The following is a 14,848-nucleotide window of genomic DNA, read 5'->3' on the forward strand; positions in this document are numbered from 1 at the left end:
TGTATGTGGACTGTCCTGCTGGCACTCTGTCCTTCTACAGAGTCTCCTCTGACACTCTGATCCACCTCCACACCTTCAACACCACATTCACTGAACCTCTTTATCCTGGGTTTATGGTCCTTCCTGGTTCGTCAGTGTGTGTGTGCTGAGCTGAGTATAAAGAGCGTCCTCCTGTTAGAGAAACACTCTGACTGTCGAACAGATAGTTCAGTCTGTACATGTCTGTCTCTTTCACTCACAAACACGTTTTCACATTCATGGATTCAATCAGTTGATGTTTGAAACTGTTCTCAATGATTCCTTGTAAACTTCTTCCTCTTCAGTCCTTTAAAGATGGAAGCTGCCATTATTCCAGGATCCACATGTTGTTTTTCTGTCTTTTTCCACTCAAAGCTTTACAGTGAATATCAGGATGTTGTGTTTCTCTGAAGCTCACTTCACAACCAGCTCCTCTGCATTTTCAACAAGTCTGAGCTCATTCAAATCCATCCAAATCTTTGATTTCTCTTTCTTAATGCCATTTTTCCAACCTCTCCACATGCTCTTACTGTTGGACTCATTTTTGGAAGCTGTGATGGAAGCAGGACAGGAAGGAAGCTCTCAGCAGGAGCACCTTTTCACAATAAGAGCACATTTGCATGCTTTGTGCTTTTGAACTGATCCAATGACAGAAACATGAACTTCCATATTGATCAGATGTTGATGTGCAGCTCTGATGTCACTAACATCTCCTTGAAGTCTTCATTGATGGTGATTTGTGGCCCTCTGCTGGTGAGAAGATGAACTGCATGATGTGTTTGAAATGAGCTTTTTCTAATTGGACTGCTGACTGCTGTTAACCACACTGAGACCAACACTGATGTCTTCAACACAAACACTGATGTGGATGAACAGTCACTAAAGACTATTAATGTCTATTTGTGTCTTTAACATGTTTGTGTTTGTCACAGAGAAACTCTGGATTGGATTTCTGGATCTTTGCTCTTTTCCCTGCAGTTCGTTCCCACAATGACTTCATGATGGAAATCTCTAATAAAGTCATCAAATGAACAGCATGTCTCCCAGTTTTTGTGTGTCCTTTGTGCTCTTCTCCTTGTATCCAGTCTCTGCTGCTGTGTGCTGTGCTGCACTCACTCACAGATCAGAGTACATGTACAGTTATCCCAGCGACACCAGGAGGAGACAAATGTTTGGCTTCATTTACAAACAACAATCTCAGCTATGGATTCAAACAGCAGCAAATATAATGTCGAGTGAAGTCAGTTGAGGTTGAGATCTTGGTTATTCGATGGCCTATGCCGGGTACTATGTGGACAATCATAATTCTGATTTATAGAAAATGATGAAGTTGATTTATGGAATGTAACAAATAATCTGTATGATTTCTAAGTTGATAAGAATGTGTGTAACACAGAAATGATTTTTAAAGCACAATAAGTTAAGGAAATTGTGAAATGTGAATCACTGAGCAGGGTAAAATGAGGAACTGAAAGCTGTTACCAAGGATGAGTAAGAGCAACGAGAAAAACATGTCCAGACATGTTCAGAGTGAAAAGGTACATAAAAACCCAGAGGGGAGAGGGGATGAAGTAATGGTCAAAGCCAAATACCATAATTGGAAGTTGGGCAGTGGAGTGATAATATGTCATGATGATGTTTTGAAACTAGGATGTGTCTTAGTTATAAAATATAAAAGGCGATGTACAGAAGCATCGGACGAGAATCTAGGGAGCTCTTCCCAGCACCAGGACGAGTCTACAGACTGGAGCAAGCCAACCCTGATGTGGACATTTAATTGACTTAAAACGTTTCTGTGAGCGTTCTCCCTGCATTTTCAGATGAAGATTGTAAGTACCTAAGCTGTTGGATTTAAAAAGGATTCCCATATAACAGTGAGGACCAAGAAAGGAGGACAGTTAACAGAAGAAAACCAACATCTCTTCCTTATTGGACTTCTCCTTTTTCTCCACTTCGCTGAGGCAGTAATAGACTGGACATTGGGTGTGGTCGCTTTGGCCAAGAGATTCACTCGAAGTCTCTTCTTCCCAAAAAAGGGATTTTAAACAATTGGACATTAACAAGCCCCTTCCTCAACAACCTCGCTTAAGTATAACATCTTGATTCAGATTTAATAGTTCTGGAAATTATGCTCTGTGATTGATTAATTTTGATTCTGAAAATTATAATCTAAATAGATTGTTGAATGTGAAGAATTGATTAAGAATTGATTATGAGCTGAACGCAAACTGCTTGAGCTGAAACCTGCATAATAAAATTTGACTCTAAAAAGTCAGTATAATTCTCTCGAGAATTATTTTCTCCTATGTCCATGCAACAGTAAAACTCTAGGCAAGTCAAGCTCTAACATCTAGGTTCTGTTTTGGACACACTAGTCTTCAGTAGTCCACTTCAACTTTACTTATGTCCCTTGGGCTCACTGTCCGAGCCGATAAAAGAAATCTGGTCAGTAACAAGTGCACTGATCTAGGGGTGGGCCGCTATAACTAATTGGGCTATATTTCGGGGTCGGCTGTGTGAGCCTTCCTGACCGGCAGCGTCGGAGTATAGAGGAAGCGGGGCAGATGTTAGGATTATCAGCGGTTAGAGCCAGACGAGCCACCTCGCCACAGCTTAAGTAAATGGTAAATGGATTAGTTCTTATATAGCGCTTTTCTACTCAATTAGAGCACTCAAAGCGCTTACACAACACGTTTACATTTACCCATGCACACCCATTCGTACAAGCACTTCCATATTAACTAAGCTAAGTGCTTTAATTATCTACCATTCACACACATTCACACTCCGACAGTTGCGTCGGAGAGCAACTTGGGGTTAAGTATCTTGCCCAAGGATACATTGGCATGTAGCCTGGAGTAGCCAGGAATCGAACCACTGACCTTCCGATCAGTAGGTGACCTGCTCTACCTAAGTAGTCACAGAGCTCGGAAGAGGGTAATACCCCGCTGGAGATGTGGCCTGGACCCTATGAAACAGAGTAGCTGTCACAGAGGTAAAAACCTGTGGGATCTAACAATAGAAATACCTAAAAGTCTCTGTCAGGGAACATATGGAGACAGTTCTAGAAAAAGATTTCAAAATCCTGCTTAAGTAGTCTCTACATGCCATGTAGCAGTGGTGTATAAGCACATGATGAGTGGAGCAGAAACACCCAGTGCATCATGGGAACCCCCCAGCAGCCTGAGCTTTTAGTAGTAAACTAAGGGAGGGTTCAGGGTCACCTGATCTAGCCCCAACTATAAACTGGATCACAAAGGAAAGTTTGAAGCTGATCTTAAAAATAGAGGGGGGGGGGGGGGCTGAAAGCCGAAGCTCCACCTCCCAGTCAGGAAACTGAAACACTCGTTTGTTTTGTTGCTTCTACAATTGTGTGAGCTGTGCTCTTCAACATTTGCTGTTCCAACAACTAAGCACACATTTAGCTTGTGTGATGTTTGCAGAGAAAGGATGGAGAAATGAAGAGATGGAGCTCAACACTGAACTATTTCATAGCTTTCAGACTGTTTGCTCAGGTGTCCCACAGCACTTACAGGCTGCTGATATCTGAATATTTGTGCAGGACTTTGTGCAATATACAGGTGTGAGACTGGAGCTGCAGACACAGGACGAAAGACAGCAGCCAGAAGCAGCACCTGTCACTGTTGTCTAATCTGTGTGTGAATCTTCAAGTCCTCCTCCAGCTTAAAGACAACATCCAGGTGAGGTGGATCAGTGGATACACCTGTCAGCACTTTCACCGAAGATCCTGTCAGAGAGACTGTGGCAGCTGTTTCAGCCTTAAATTAGAGCACTTTGAAACAGGAGAACATCTCTAACTAATCACTACTGTGTGTCTGCGAGCTTTTCCTCACATGGGCAGGATCTCAGCATCAGACTGTTCAAACAGGCAGCAGCTTCAACCAAAGGCTGAGACAGGCCACAGGAGAACACAGCAGCATGCAGCACCCTCCACAGGTGAGCGTGTTCGTGCACCAATCAGCATCTGATCCCTGCTGCTCTGTGTGCTTCTGCTTTAATAAATATAGTACTGATCAGTAACGTGACCTCACCACAGTAAGCATACAGCAGGCCCTCTGAACACCTACATCCAAGATTGAGGCGCTGCACAGGAAGCCTGGAGCATCTGAAAGAAGCACGGACTGTAGCAGGAAATGCAAACTGTAGCTGAGCAGCTGCATCAGTGACACAGCAGCCTGGTGTCAAAGCTGCTCTCATCCAGCTGGAAAAAAAACACACTAATGTGCTGTGATGATGTTTCAGCAACACGTGCAGATGCTCCTCCTGAGACACCAGCGGAGACGTAGGCAAAGACGCCCCCCTCTCCTTGTTGAACACAGTGATGATGAAGCTGACAGTGAGAGCAGCTCAGGCTGTCAAAGTCTCTGAGTGTGACTGTTTGGCTGCTTCCTGATTATTAATCAATGTTATGAGTGTGTTTATCTCTTTGTTGCATCATTTGTTGGTAACAAAAATGCCCAGACTCTGTTTCCGTTTTTTTTTTTTAATCTTTCCAGGCTGCACTCTGACACTGACTGCAATGAAGGAAACAGATTTTTAGAAAGTGTCAACTTTCTCATAGCTTGAAGGAAGGAGTGCAGGTAGAGCCGGCCTGTTAATATGAACACTGACCATATTGGAGCTGTGCAGCATGTTTCTGTGTGACACATATTTGCTCTCAGTGAGATTTCTAAATGTAAAAGTGTAAAAATGCTGCTAAAATCCTTCAAATGGAGCTCACTGAATGGAAGCTGCTGCTTTGGATGTTTGGCTCTCCTCCTTTCTCTGCTAATCTTTGCTCCTTCTGTCCTCTGATCAGTTTCCTTGCTGCCTTTGTCAGTTTCTCTCCTTTGGAACTGACTGCAGGTCAGTGTGCACTCACCTGCTTCCCTTCGTTCCACATGGCTTTAAGTTTGTCAGTGTGCACTTCTTTGTTTGCTGCCGTTTCATTGGATCTGTGCATGTGAGGCCCCTGCAGGCTGTTTGATGGCCTGCTCGCCCTGCTGCCTGTTTCTGACTAAAACTTTGGATTTGGGCCTTTGAGCCGGTCTCTGTGTGTCCTGCGTTTGGCTCCTCTTCCCCTGAGTGTTGCACAGGTTTGAATCCAATAACACAGCGTTCCCACAGTGAGCTGTGCTCATGATTCCAGCTGTTGTCAGCAGCAGATTCAGTTTGAATCAGATGCACTGATTTTATGCTCATAATGATCCCGTCAGTGGATTTAAAGGATGTGTTTGGATCACTGAATTATGACCTTTCAAACATGCACCAGCTCAAGTTTGAACATTGTGTGTTTCAAAGCAGGAGCTCTGAGGAATCATCAAATTGGCATCAGGACCGACACAATCTATGAATCAAATATCCATAAATATTTAAAATGATGATTAGAAGAAAAATGCTGTTAAAATAGACGACCGGCTCTGTGAGCGGAGTGGCCTGAGAACCCCCATTTCCCAGTAAGCCTTGGGTGCTCACAGCACACCGCTTCCATGAACCCTGCCGTTTCCTGTAAAAACTTCCAGGGGTGTTGACGGCCTCTCTGTCCATGAGCTATCAACAGGGCTAGATTGTCCCCAGAGGAGTGTCAGAGGTGTCTCGCTGCCCGTGCATGCTTTCACTGTGGATATTTTGTAGTAAACTGCCCGGGCTCAGCAGTAAAAGCTGGGATACTGGTGGGTGGAAGACAACACTTTAAAACAGAACGCATCCCCTTGCAATCATTAAGAGATTCCAGGGCTGAGCAATGTCTTTTAGGTGAAGATTTAACGAAGAGTTCAGGTATTTCCATGGTTCCTCTCACTAAGCCCATTCCCACCTCAGCATTAAATGGGAAATTACTAGCCACCATTGCCCACCAGACTGTGCCGATTCTATTAATTGTCTCTTTGGTAATGACCAGGAGCAGGCGAGTCTTTTCAATTTTTCGGCTCCGAGCACCCCTGTAGTTTTGGGGTGTTCCTGGCTCAAGACACACAATCCCCAAATGAACTGGTCAGAAAACAGGGTGGAGGGTTGGAGCAATTTTTGCTCTGCAAATTGTTTAATGTCCACAGCGCCTCAAGGGGGAGATAGGGGCCTCACTATGAAAGACTGTGTTCTGGATTTATTGGGGTACCCACTGAGTATCATGAGCTGCATGTAGTTTTTTGCAAGGAAAGAGTTCTCTCCCTTCCCCCTCATAGACCCTATGACTGTGCGATTGATCTCCTTCCTGGAGCCCCACAACCCACTAGTCACTTATACAGTCTGTTGGGGCTGAAGACCCCAACAGACTGTCATATAGCCATAGAGGTCTATATGAAAGACTTATTAGCGACTGGTATCAACGGCTGGCTGTCTGTCCAGTGGGAGCAGGTTTCTTTTTTGGTAAATGGTAAATGGACTAGTTCTTATATAGCGCTTTTCTACTCAGATATGAGCACTCAAAGCGCTTACACAACACGTTTTACATTTACCCATGCACACCCATTCATACAAGCACTTCCATTATTAATTAATTAAGCTAAGTGCTTTTTAATTATCTAACATTCACTCACATTCATATTCCGACGGAACGGTCGGAGAGCAACTTGGGGTTAAGTATCTTGCCCAAGGATACATTGGCATGCAGCCTGCAGTAGCCAGGAATTGAACCACTGACCTTCCGATCAGTAGGTGACCTGCTCTACCTACTGAGCTACAGCCAGTAGCCTTTTTGACAGCCTTTTTGTCTCCAAAAAGGATGGATCACTTAGGCCTTGCAACGATTTTAGGGGGCTTAACTACATAATCATCAAGAACAAGTATCCTTTGCCTTTGATAAGTTCCATATTTGAATCCATCCAGGGTGCAACCATTTTCTCTAAGCTTGATCTAAGAAACACCTACCACTTAGTGCATTTCCGTGAGGAAGATGAATGGAAGACGGCTTTTAACTCCCCGCTGAGGCATTTTGAGTATCTTGTGATGACTTTCGGCCTCACAAATGCTCCAGCGGTGTTCCAGGCCCTGATAAACAACATTCTCCAAGATTTCTGGAAAGCATTTGTCTACTTGGACAATATATTGATTTCCTCCAAGACATGGACTGAACATTACGAGGATGTCTGGAGTGTCCTTAAACTCATGGAGAACTGATTATTTGTCAAGGCTGAGAAATGTGTTTTTCACTCTACCTCTGTTTCTTTCCTCAGATATATCTTTGAAGGGGGTAAGACGGACCCCGCCAAGATCCTTGGCAGTAGTAGAATCACAGACCCCGACCTTGAGGAAACGCCTTCAACAGTTTCTGGGATTTGCCAACTTTTATCTTTGATTCATATGCAACTACAGTCAGGAAGCCGCACCTCTCACACAACTCACCTCTGTCAAGAAACCATTGGTCTCTGCTGCAGTGCTCCGGGATGCTGTCGCCACGGCCCCGGGTTCACCTCCCCCTGCCCTGTGCTGGGGTGTGTGAGGTCGGAGTGCCTATTGAGCCAGTGAACAGCTGGCTGTCTTCTTCTAGGTTGCCTTTTGGCTTCTTCCTGGTCATATGCCCCCCCACCCCACCACCACCACCACACACACAGAATACACATCACTCACAAATGTTGGGTGGAGAGGCCATGTGCAGAGCCGCACGGCCACTTGCTTCTCCTTTTTAATTACACTATAGTCATTATAATTCACAACACATACACACATACAACTTAATACACACTGGACCTTTGGGGCAGGTATGTTACCCAGAGATTGATGAGATGGGGCTGCTGAGGTGGCCCCACTCGGATCCTCTTCACTGTCTGTCCCCAAATTTTATTTGCACTTTAGACATGGAGGGTTTTGGGGGGGGGGGGGGGGGGGGGGGGGGCAGTGTGGGTGAGTACTGACGATCAGCAGTTGGTGCTTGTGGCACAACTGCCCCCTCAATTTTAACTGCACCCTATACACCACATTCATTCACAAGCATAAACACATACACTTACAAGTTGGGGAGGAGGAGGGGTGGATGGGTCATCTCACACCCCGATTTCTTACGCCTTGCCCGGGTTGGGGGTCGGGTGGTTCCTTGGGGCCCGGGCTGACGGCGTCTTGGGGTCGCTGTTGGCCCTGGGATGGTTTCCACTCGCCCCATCTTCAGAGGGTGGGTAGCTATGGATGAATGTGTGTCTTTGTGTATTTGTCAGTCTTCATGAGTATGGGTGAATGAGTGAATGTGTGCGTACGGTGTATATATGTTTATATGTATGTGGGTGAGTGTGTATGTGCATATTTGTACATAAATGTGTACATGGGTGTGCTTGCGGGTGTGCGTGTGTTTGTATGTATGGCTGGACCTGGGTCTGGGCCTTGTGCCTTGCCTCCTGGCCGCTCCCTGCTGGTTACTTCCTCCCCTCCTGCCCCCCTGGGGTGTGGGTACCTCAGGGTTCCTGGGTGGGACCGGATGTTCTGGCGTGGGAGTTGAGCTGCTCTCCTGGGGGTTGTGGCGCAGGGCTGCGGTAGCTTGTCCGGCGTGGGGGGGGGGGGGGGGGCTCTGTGGGGGGTTGGGCAGTCCTTAGGTGCTGGGGGTTCCGGAGCCCTGCCGCCAGCCTGTACAGGGGGGTGGTCGCTGGCGGGGGGCTTCTCACTGTCTCAGGTTCTCTGGGGTCCATGCCCCTCGGCTGGGGGGGGCTCCGTCTGGGCTGGGGGGGGTGTGCGGTTCTCTTTGGAATGAGTGGCCTCGGGTCTTCATAGGTCTCGGTGGGCTGCTGGTGGCCTGGGCTTCCTGGGGCTTTCTTTGCCCGCCTCTAGCTTCTGATGGGCAGAGCTGTGGCGTTCTCCCCTCATTGGTAAGTACATTTCATGACACAAACACATACACCCACGTAATAACGCAAAATGGTTGGTTTGTGTAACCATGCTTCTTTTATTTTGTTTTTCCCACACAGTTTATAATTGCAAATATTGACAATATCTTATGTTTTATAAGTGATGAACTATTTGGCTTACCTACCTACCTACCTTTTTCTCTCTCTCTCTTTTTTCTTTCTTTTTTCCACTTCTTCTTTCCCTTTCTCTTTTTTTTTCCTTTCTCTTTTCTTGTTTCTAAGCCTGTCAGCTCCAACACAATTTGTCAAATAACATGCTAAAAATAATTCAAATAAAGAAGAAGAAGAAGAAGAAGAAACAGCCTTTATTGTCCCACAGAGGGGAAATTTGGGTGTAACAGCAGCCGCAGTTATTATAAATATAAGTAAAAATATAATAATTCACACTAAGAAAAGAATATAAATATATATAAAATCAACAAACAATATTAACCTTAATACTACTAATAATAACACTATATACAATGTACATGATGTGCCTGTGTGTTGAACCTTAACAGGCCGGACTATTTACAGTATATTATATATTATCCTACATTGTGTAGGTTATTGTGGTTTTTGTTGGGAGCAGTGATGATTATAAAGTCTTACAGCTGCTGGGAGGAAGGATCTACGGTAACGCTCCTTTGTGCATTTAGGATGCAGCAGTCTGTCACTGAAGGAGCTCTCCAGCTCAGCAACAGTTTCATGCATGGGATGGGAGACCTTGTCCATCAGTGATGTTATTTTGGTCAGAGTCCTTCTGTCTCCCACCACCTGCACTGAGTCAAGAGGACATCCTAGGACAGAGCTGGCTTTCCTGATGAGCTTGTCTATCTTCTTCCTCTCAGCTGTAGATAAGCTGCTGCTCCAACATACTGCTGCATAGAAGATGGCTGATGCCACCACAGAGTCATAGAAGGTCTTCAGGAGTGTCCCCTGCACTCCAAAAGACCTCAGCCTTCTCAGCAGGTAGAGTCTGCTCTGACCCTTCCTGTAGAGCGCATCAGTGTTATGAGTCCAGTCCAGTTTATTGTTTAGGTGAACACCCAGGTACTTATAAGAGTCCACTATCTCAATGTCCACTCCCTGGATGTTCACCGGTGTCCGTGTGGTGGGTCTGCGCCTGCGGAAATCCACCACCAGCTCCTTGGTTTTAGCGGCGTTGATCAGGAGGTGGTTCCGCTGGCACCAGTCCACAAAGTCCTGAGTCCACTGTCTGTACTCTGAGTCATCCTCACCTGTGATGAGGCCAACTATGGCAGAGTCGTCAGAGAACTTCTGCAGATGGCAGCGTGGGGAGTTGATGGAGAAGTCTGCAGTGTAGAGGGTGAAGAGGAACGGTGCCAGCACAGTTCCCTGTGGGGCCCCCGTACTGCAGACCAGCCTGTCAGAGACACAGCCCTGTGTCCTCACATACTGTGGGCGGTCAGTGAGGTAGTCCAGTATCCACTCGGAGATGTGGTGGTCCACTCCTGACAGTTCCAGCTTGTCTCTCAGAAGTCCTGGCTGGATGGTGTTAAAAGCACTGGAGAAATCAAAGAACATGATCCTCACAGTGCTTCCAGGCTTCTCCAGGTGGGTCAGAGCTCGGTGCAGGAGGTAGATGATGGCGTCATCCACCCCGATGCCAGGCCGGTAGGCGAACTGCAGCGGGTCCAACGAAGACGACACCATGAGGCGTAGATGGTTGAGGACCAGCCTCTCGAGGGTCTTCATTAGATGCGATGTCAGGGCTACCGGCCTGTAGCTGCTAAGATCCTTTGGATGTTTGGTCTTTGGTACCGGTACCACACAGGAGGTCTTCCACAGTTGTGGTACTTTCCCCAGCTTCAAGCTCAGGTTGAACATGTATCCCATGATGCCACACAGCTGATCTGCGCAGCACCTCAGGAGCCTGGAGCTGATGCCGTCTGGACCAGCAGCCTTTCGCACCTTGATCTTACGTAGCTCCTTCCTCACATGATGAGTTGAGAGGGACAAGATGGAGGTGGGGGGTGGGGGTTGTGAGATGGAGTCCTCAGAAGTGAAGGGGGTGGGTGATGGCTGAGAGCTGAGAGGTGTGAGGTCCCAAGAAGAAGAAAGGTTGGCAGTCATTAAAGATGGTGGGGCTGACAGCAGGGGGGACTGGGCTGGGGGAGGGGTGGGTGGCTGGTCAAACCTGTTAAAGAACTGGTTCAGGTTGTTAACCCACTCTAAGTCTCCCACAATCCTAGGGCTTGGTTTGTGGCCTGAAATTGAGTTCAAACTCCTCCAAACCCCACTGATGTTGCTCTGCTGTAGCTGGTCCTCCATCTTCTTCCTGTAGATGTTTTTTCCATCCCTGATTTTCCTTCTCAGATCCTTCTGCACGGCTCTCAGCTCCTCCTTATTTCCTGATCTCCTTCAGGAGAGCCTTTATTTCGGAGTTGATCCAGGGTTTGTTGTTTGAAAAACACCGTACCCTCCTGGTGGGCACAGTGTTTTCCACGCAGAAATTTATGTACTCAGTGATGCAGTCCGTGATGCTGTCGATGTCCTCCCCATGAGGGGCACAAAGCTCTTCCCACACAGTGGAGCTAAAGCAGTCTCTCAGAGCTTCTTCAGTCTCCTCAGACCATTTCTTCACTGTGTGTGTCACAACTGGTTCTCTGTGTACCAAGGGTTTGTACACAGGCTGGAGATGAACCAGGTTGTGATCTGAGCCCCCCAGGGGAGGCAGAGGTGATGAGCTGTATGCCTCCTTGATGTTGGCATACAGTAGATCCAGTGTGTTGGTATTCCTGGTGTGGCAGGTGACATACTGGGTGAAGGTGGGGAGAGTGGAGGACAGGGAGACGTGGTTAAAGTCCCCTGAGATCAGAAAGAGGGCCTGTGGGTGCTGTGTTTGGAGTCTGCTGGTAGTAGCATGGAGGACATCGCAGGCTGCAGCAGCGTTAGCAGAGGGCGGCACATACACAGTTATCACAATAACATGTGAAAACTCCCGAGGAAGATAGTACGGCCTCAAGCTAACAGCGAGCAGTTCAATGTCCTTACTGCAGAGCGTCTCTTTGATGGTTAGATGTCTGGAGTTGCACCATCTATCGTTCACAAACACAGCCAGACCCCCGCCCCTCTTCTTACCACTCTCCTTGGTTCTGTCGGCACGGATCAAATGAAAGCCGTCCATGTTTATGTGTGAGTCCGGGGTTAGCTCGGTTAGCCACGTCTCCGTCAGGCACATGAGGCTGCTCTCCCGGTAGCTCCTTTGATGTCGCGTTAGCGCCGCCAGCTCGTCCACTTTGTTGGGAAGAGATCTCACGTTTCCCATGATGATGGACGGGATGACGGGCCTGTACCTTCTCCTCTGGCAACGACGACCTATGCCCGCACGTCTCCCGCGTCTCTTCCTTCTCAGTTCGCGGGGAATATCAGGTCGTTCTGCAGGAGTAGGCACAGCGGAGCTCCCGATGGAGAACAGCTGGTCCCGAGAGTAAACAATAGGAGTGTGGCCACTCTCGCAGTCTCCAAACATAAACACCATAAAAAGGGTAAAAATCAAAAACAAAGTTTTCCAGAAAAAAGTCTGCTCCATCATGGGGAAAAAGAGCAGAAGATACAGAAACTCAAAAACACATCTAATACTAAACAAAATGAGAAAAAACACGAAATGAGTGCGGAGCTGCTGAAACTGGCTGCCTGCTCGCGCGGCGCCGGAAGCGGAACTTAATAAAATAAAACGGAAGAAAATAAAGTGTGACACAATAACAAGAGGAGCATATAGAGAACCTATAGAGCTCATCTTGAAATAGTAAATATGTTTGGCACAACAATACATTCAGATCACAGCTCTGTTTGCAAGATCTGCCAAACATGACAGGCTTAAAAAAAAAAAGAAACCATTGGTCTGAACACAGGAAGTGGAAGCACAGCTTAAAAGACTGTTTATTTCAGCTCCCTTATTGATAAACCCAAATACTGAACTGCAGTTTGTAGTTGAAGTAGATGCCTCTGGTGTAGGCGCTGTGCTGTCACAGCGGTCCGGACTCGTACAGAAGTTACAGCCTTATGTTTTTTTTTCTCGATGTTTGAGTTCCACCAAGTGGAATTATGACATTGGTGATCAAGAACTTTTAGGCATTAAGTTAGTGCTTGAAGAATGGCATCATTGGTTGGAGGGGGCTAAAATACTTTGCCTCATGTTTGTAGCCTTTATGTTCTTGCTCTTTTTCAATCTAACATATCTTATTATGCCAGAATTTGTCCCCCTATGGTATTTCTCTCTAACCCTAAGCAATTCATTTCATTGACTAAAATGAAATGACTAGTTTTGTGTGCCAGCTAATGAAAAGAGATGTTCTGTAATGGGTTAATGAGCTTTTCAGGGTGTCCCCCCCGCTTCTTGTTCAGCTGGAATAGGCTCCAGCCAGCGACCTTGAATTAGATAAGCAGAAGAAAATGGCTGTATGGATGGATGAAGAAATGTGGTCTCACATTGACCGTGGGGGGGGGGGGGGGGGGGGGGGGGTGGGGGTGGTATTTTATTGAATAGAATATAGGTGAAAGATTGTGCAGCTATAGAAAGTGGGTTTTTAGGGCTGTCAGCTGAAGCATTGCCAGGATCATTTAGCTCACAGAATAGAAAAAAAAATCACAATACAACTATCCATCCATCCATCCATCCATCCATTTTCTTCCGCTTATCCGGGGCCGGGTCGCGGGGGCAGAAGCCTAAGCAGAGAAGCCCAAGCTTCCCTCTCCCCAGCCACCTCCTCCAGCTCATCCGGAGGGACCCCAAGGCGTTCCCAGGCCAGCCGAGATACACAATCTCTCCAGCGTGTCCTGGGTCTACCACGGGGCCTCCTCCCGGTGGGACATGCCCGGAACACCTCACCCAGGAGGCGGCCAGGAGGCATCCTAATCAGATGCCCGAGCCACCTCAACTGGCTCCTTTCGATGTGGAGGAGCAGCGGCTCTACTCTGAGCCCCTCCCGGATGGCCGCACTCCTCACCTTATCTCTAAGGGAGAGGCCAGCCACCCTTCGAAGGAAACTCATTTCTGCCGCTTGTATTCGCGATCTTATTCTTTCGGTCACTACCCAAAGCTCGTGACCATAGGTGAGGGTAGGAACGTAGATCGACCGGTAAATCGAGAGCCTCGCTTTTACGCTAAGCTCCCTCTTCACCACGACGGACCGGTGCAGCGTCCGCATCACTGCAGAAGCAGCCCCGATCCGCCTGTCGATCTCCCGTTCCCTTCTCCCATCACTCGTGAACAAGACCCCGAGATACTTAAACTCCTCCACTTGAGGCAAGAACTCGTTCCTGAGCCGGAGATGGCACTCCACCCTTTTCCGGCTGAGGACCATGGCCTCAGACTTAGAGGTGCTGATTCTCATGCCAGCCGCTTCACACTCGGCTGCGAACCGTTCCACTGCGAGCTGGAGGCCCCCCCGTGATGAAGCCAACAGAACCGCATCATCTGCAAAAAGCAGAGATGTGACTCTGAGGCCACCAAGGAAGAAGCCTTCCGCCACCTGGCTACGCCTAGAAATTCTGTCCATAAAAATTATGAACAGAATCGGTGACAAAGGGCAGCCCTGACGGAGTCCAACACCCACAGGAAACAAATCCGACTTATTACCGGCTATACGGACCAAGCTCTCACTGTGGTTGTACAAGGACTGAATGGCCCGCAACAATGGGCCAGACACCCCATACTCCCGCAGAACCTCCCAAAGAACACCCCGAGGAACACGGTCGAATGCCTTCTCCAAGTCCACAAAGCACATGTAGACTGGTTGGGCAAACTCCCACGCACACTCGAATATCCTTGAGAGGATAAAGAGCTGGTCCAGCGTTCCACGACCAGGACGAAAACCGCATTGTTCCTCCTGAATCTGAGGTTCGACTAACGGACGCACCCTCCTTTCCAGCACCCTGGCATAGACCTTACCGGGGAGGCTGAGGAGTGTGATCCCCCGAAAGTTGGAGCACACCCTCCGGTCTCCCTTCTTAAAGATGGGGACCACCACCCCGGTCTGCCAATCCAATGGCACTGC

The sequence above is a fragment of the Archocentrus centrarchus genome, unplaced genomic scaffold (genome assembly GCF_007364275.1).
Source record: "Archocentrus centrarchus isolate MPI-CPG fArcCen1 unplaced genomic scaffold, fArcCen1 scaffold_38_ctg1, whole genome shotgun sequence".
In the NCBI taxonomy this organism is placed as follows: Eukaryota; Metazoa; Chordata; class Actinopteri; order Cichliformes; family Cichlidae; genus Archocentrus; species Archocentrus centrarchus.